Raw genomic sequence first — 6,094 nt, forward strand, 5'->3', positions numbered from 1 at the left:
ACACCCCATACCCAATTTGAGGGCCTAATGCAGCGTAGTTTCCAACAACTACTAAACGAGAGCCGGAAGATCGAAGCTCAGGAAAGGCAACCTGGGGAACACCTTGGAGTGGAAACACACCATCTCTCTACACCCCATACCCAATTTGTAGGCCTAATGCAGCGTAGTTTCCAACAACTACTAAACGAGAGCCGGAAGATCGAAGCAATGGAGAGGAAACCTGGGGAACACCTTGGAGTGTAACACACCATCTCTCTACACCCCATACCCAATTTGTAGGCCTAATGCAGCGTAGTTTCCAACAACTACTAAACGAGAGCCGGAAGATCGAAGCAATGGAGAGGAAACCTGGGGAACACCTTGGAGTGTAACACACCATCTCTCTACACCCCATACCCAATTTGTAGGCCTAATGCAGCGTAGTTTCCAACAACTACTAAACGAGAGCATGAAGATTGAAGCAATGGAGAGGAAACCTGGGGAACACCTTGGAGTGGAACACACCATCTCTCTACACCCCATACCCAATTTGTAGGCCTAATGCAGCGTAGTTTCCAACAACTACTAAACGAGAGCATGATGATCGAAGCATTGGCGAGGAAACCTGGGGAACACCTTGGAGTGGAACACACCATCTCTCTACAGTGGAACACACCATCTCTCTACACCCCATACCCAATTTGTAGGCCTAATGCAGCGTAGTTTCCAACAACTACTAAACGAGAGCCGGAAGATCGAAGCTCAGGAAAGGCAACCTGGGGAACACCTTGGAGTGGAACACACCATCTCTCTACACCCCATACCCAATTTGTAGGCCTAATGCAGCGTAGTTTCCAACAACTACTAAACGAGAGCCGGAAGATCGAAGCAATGGAGAGGAAACCTGGGGAACACCTTGGAGTGTAACACACCATCTCTCGACACCCCATACCCAATTTGTAGGCCTAATGCAGCGTAGTTTCCAACAACTACTAAACGAGAGCCGGAAGATCGAAGCAATGGAGAGGAAACCTGGGGAACACCTTGGAGTGTAACACACCATCTCTCTACACCCCATACCCAATTTGTAGGCCTAATGCAGCGTAGTTTCCAACAACTACTAAACGAGAGCCGGAAGATCGAAGCAATGGAGAGGAAACCTGGGGAACACCCTGGAGTGTAAGACACCATCTCTCTACACCCCATACCCAATTTGTAGGCCTAATGCAGCGTAGTTTCCAACAACTACTAAACGAGAGCATGAAGATCGAAGCAATGGAGAGGAAACCTGGGGAACACCTTGGAGTGGAACACACCATCTCTCTACACCCCATACCCAATTTGTAGGCCTAATGCAGCGTAGTTTCCAACAACTACTAAACGAGAGCATGATGATCGAAGCATTGGCGAGGAAACCTGGGGAACACCTTGGAGTGGAACACACCATCTCTCTACAGTGGAACACACCATCTCTCTACACCCCATACCCAATTTGTAGGCCTAATGCAGCGTAGTTTCCAACAACTACTAAACGAGAGCCGGAAGATCGAAACTCAGGAAAGGCAACCTGGGGAACACCTTGGAGTGGAACACACCATCTCTCTACACCCCATACCCAATTTGTAGGCCCAATGCAGCGTAGTTTCCAACAACTACTAAACGAGAGCCGGAAGATCGAAGCTCAGGAAAGGCAACCTGGGGAACACCTTGGAGTGTAACAAACCCTCTCTCTACACCACGGAAGGGCTGATTCTTAGGAAGGAAGGCTGTCGGAAAGAAGCAGGGTGCGTCCGAGGGTGATTATATTCTTATTAGGTATATACTCACCCTCGGACGCGCCCTGCTTCTTTATTTGTAATGAATGTTTATTTGCAATGTGGTTTTGACTTACTCTATTTTTTTGGTAAATAATGATTTTATTATTTTCATTGTTTTGCATCTTCTTGGCAATAATATAAAGAAGACGCGACAGGACAACACTCGGTGGATGCCATATCTGTGTTTAAAATTGAAAAAACCTTTCAGTTAACTACTTGCAGGAGAAAGTTATTGTAGCTGGTGGCCATTTTTAGTACTGTACCAGATTTTTGTTGTATGTGTTTGTTTTTAATGTTAAAATGTCTGCATTTGATATCTCTCCAGTATTTTCTTTTTTATAAGCAAAATACTTATTTTTATATTTTCTGATGTTGGTTCCAGGGGTACACGGGCACCAGTGGTGTGGTCAGTGGAGGCCTAGTGGAAGGAGTGACCGCAGACAGGCATCGAAGGCCTAAAATAATAACACATGGCTGTAGGCAATTTTAAATTGGTTCCAGGGGTACACGGGCAGCAGTGGTGTGGTCAGTGGAGGCCTAGTGGAAGGAGTGACCGCAGACAGGCATCGAAGGCCTAAAATAATAACACATGGCTGTAGGCAATTTTAAATTGGTTCCAGGGGTACACGGGCAGCAGTGGTGTGGTCAGTGGAGGCCTAGTGGAAGGAGTCACCGCAGACAGGCATCGAAGGCCTAAAATAATAACACATGGCTGTAGGCAATTTTAAATTGGTTCCAGGGGTACACGGGCAGCAGTGGTGTGGTCAGTGGAGGCCTAGTGGAAGGAGTCACCGCAGACAGGCATCGAAGGCCTAAAATAATAACACATGGCTGTAGGCAATTTTAAATTGGTTCCAGGGGTACACGGGCAGCAGTGGTGTGGTCAGTGGAGGCCTAGTGGAAGGAGTCACCGCAGACAGGCATCGAAGGCCTAAAATAATAACACATGGCTGTAGGCAATTTTAAATTGGTTACAGGGGTACACGGGCAGCAGTGGTGTGGTCAGTGGAGGCCTAGTGGAAGGAGTGACCGCAGACAGGCATCGAAGGCCTAAAATAATAACACATGGCTGTAGGCAATTTTAAATTGGTTCCAGGGGTACACGGGCAGCAGTGGTGTGGTCAGTGGAGGCCTAGTGGAAGGAGTCACCGCAGACAGGCATCGAAGGCCTAAAATAATAACACATGGCTGTAGGCAATTTTAAATTGGTTCCAGGGGTACACGGGCAGCAGTGGTGTGGTCAGTGGAGGCCTAGTGGAAGGAGTGACCGCAGACAGGCATCGAAGGCCTAAAATAATAACACATGGCTGTAGGCAATTTTAAATTGGTTACAGGGGTACACGGGCAGCAGTGGTGTGGTCAGTGGAGGCCTAGTGGAAGGAGTGACCGCAGACAGGCATCGAAGGCCTAAAATAATAACACATGGCTGTAGGCAATTTTAAATTGGTTACAGGGGTACACGGGCAGCAGTGGTGTGGTCAGTGGAGGCCTAGTGGAAGGAGTGACCGCAGACAGGCATCGAAGGCCTAAAATAATAACACATGGCTGTAGGCAATTTTAAATTGGTTACAGGGGTACACGGGCAGCAGTGGTGTGGTCAGTGGAGGCCTAGTGGAAGGAGTGACCACAGACAGGCATCGAAGGCCTAACATAACAAAAATGTCAATACAATGGTATTGTCAGTGGCAGGCATTGAAGGATGTCAGCGCATAGACTAAACATTGGTGGAGCTGTGAGATAATTTTGCAAGTGGTAGAGCACTGTTTGAGCTGGGGTGGGGGGAAACTGTCTTGTGGCCGGCGGTACAGGCCCAGGGCCCCTCATATTACAACGGTGTGTCTGACGTTGGGTGCGCACCACCACCGCCAGAGACACTTTATTGTACTAGGAGGGACCCAGTGGCAGTGCCGTCGACCAAAAGCGGGCTCACCCACCTCTTCAGACAAACTGCACTCTCACGGGTGCTGTCGCCAAGTGTCGATACCACGGCCCCGTGTGGGAGTTTGGCCATTTAGTGAGGTGTAAACATGTCGTATGCTGGACAATCAGGTGCAGAAAATTACGAGATTGGAAAAGGCATTCAGAATAGTCCACAGGCAAGACCTTTTCATAGGAAAGCTAGGTGTCAGCCGGGCAAGGTGGGACAAAAGATTTCGAAATCCAGTTGTGGTTCATTTTAATGAAGGTTAGATCATCTACATTTTGGGTAGCCAGACGAGTCCTTTTTTCTGTTAGTATTGAACCTGCAGCACTGAATACTCTTTCTGATAGGACACTAGCTGCCGGGCAAGCAAGCTCCTGCAATGCATATTCTGCCAATTCTGGCCAGGTGTCTAATTTTGATGCCCAGTAATCAAATGGGAATGACGGTTGAGGGAGAACATCGATAAGGGATGAAAAATACTTTGTAACCATACTGGACAAATGTTGTCTCCTGTCACTTTGAATTGATGCTGCAGTACCTGTCCTGTCTGCGGTCATAGCAAAATCACTCCACAACCTGGTCAGAAAACCCCTCTGGCCAACGCCACTTCTGATTTCTGCCCCTCTAACTCCTCTGGTCTGCTGGCCCCTGCAGCTCGTGTGAGAACGATCACGGGCGCTGTGTGCAGGGAATGCCAGAAGCAAACGGTCAACAAGAGTTGATTGTTTGGTTGCTAATATTAGTTCCAAGTTCTCATGTGGCATTATATTTTGCAATTTGCCTTTATAGCGAGGATCAAGGAGGCAGGCCAACCAGTAATCGTCATCATTCATCATTTTAGTTATGCGTGTGTCCCTTTTGAGGATACGTAAGGCATAATCCGCCATGTGGGCCAAAGTTCCAGTTCTCAAATCTGCGGTTGTGCTTGGTTGAGGGGCAGTTTCAGGCAAATCCACGTCACTTGTGTCCCTCAAAAAACCAGAACCCGGCCTTGCCGCGCCACCAATTTCCAGTGGCCCCGGAAAAGCTTCCTCATTAAAAATATAATCATCCCCATCATCCTCCTCGTCCTCCTCCTCCTCTTCGCCCGCTACCTCGTCCTGTACACTGCCCTGGCCAGACAATGGCTGACTGTCATCAAGGCTTTCCTCTTCCTCAGCTGCAGACGCCTGATCCTTTATGTGCGTCAAACTTTGCATCAGCAGACGCATTAGGGGGATGCTCATGCTTATTATGGCGTTGTCTGCACTAACCAGCCGTGTGCATTCCTCAAAACACTGAAGGACTTGACACATGTCTTGAATCTTCGACCACTGCACACCTGGCAACTCCATGTCTGCCACCCTACTGCCTGCCCGTGTATGTGTATCCTCCCACAAAAACATAACAGCCCGCCTCTGTTCACACAGTCTCTGAAGCATGTGCAGTGTTGAGTTCCACCTTGTTGCAACGTCTATGATTAGGCGATGCTGGGGAAGGTTCAAAGAACGCTGATAGGTCTGCATACGGCTGGAGTGTACGGGCGAACGGCGGATATGTGAGCAAAGTCCACGCACTTTGAGGAGCAGGTCGGATAACCCCGGATAACTTTTCAGGAAGCACTGCACCACCAGGTTTAAGGTGTGAGCCAGGCAAGGAATGTGTTTCAGTTGGGAAAGGGAGATGGCAGCCATGAAATTCCTTCCGTTATCACTCACTACCTTGCCTGCCTCAAGATCTACAGTGCCCAGCCACGACTGCGTTTCTTTCTGCAAGAACTCGGACAGAACTTCCGCGGTGTGTCTGTTGTCGCCCAAACACTTCATAGCCAATACAGCCTGCTGACGTTTGCCAGTAGCTGCCCCATAATGGGAGACCTGGTGTGCAACAGTGGCAGCTGCGGATGGAGTGGTTGTGCGACTGCGGTCTGTGGACGAGCTCTCGCTTCTGCAGGAGGACGAAGAGGAGGAGGAGGGGGTGCGAACGGCTACAGCCAATTGTTTCCTAGACCGTGGGCTAGGCAGAACTGTCCCAAACTTGCTGTCCCCTGTGGACCCTGCATCCACCACATTTACCCAGTGTGCCGTGATGGACACGTAACGTCCCTGGCCATGCCTACTGGTCCATGCATCTGTTGTCAGGTGCACCTTTGTGCTCACAGATTGCCTGAGTGCATGGACGATGCGCTCTTTAACATGCTGGTGGAGGGCTGGGATGGCTTTTCTGGAAAAAAAGTGTCGACTGGGTAGCTCGTAGCGTGGTACAGCGTAGTCCATCAGGGCTTTGAAAGCTTCGCTTTCAACTAACCGGTAGGGCATCATCTCTAACGAGATTAGTCTAGCTATGTGTGCGTTCAAACCCTGTGTACGCGGATGCGAGGCTAAGTACTTCCTTT

The sequence above is a fragment of the Ranitomeya imitator genome, chromosome 3 (assembly GCF_032444005.1).
Source record: "Ranitomeya imitator isolate aRanImi1 chromosome 3, aRanImi1.pri, whole genome shotgun sequence".
NCBI lineage: Eukaryota > Metazoa > Chordata > Amphibia > Anura > Dendrobatidae > Ranitomeya > Ranitomeya imitator.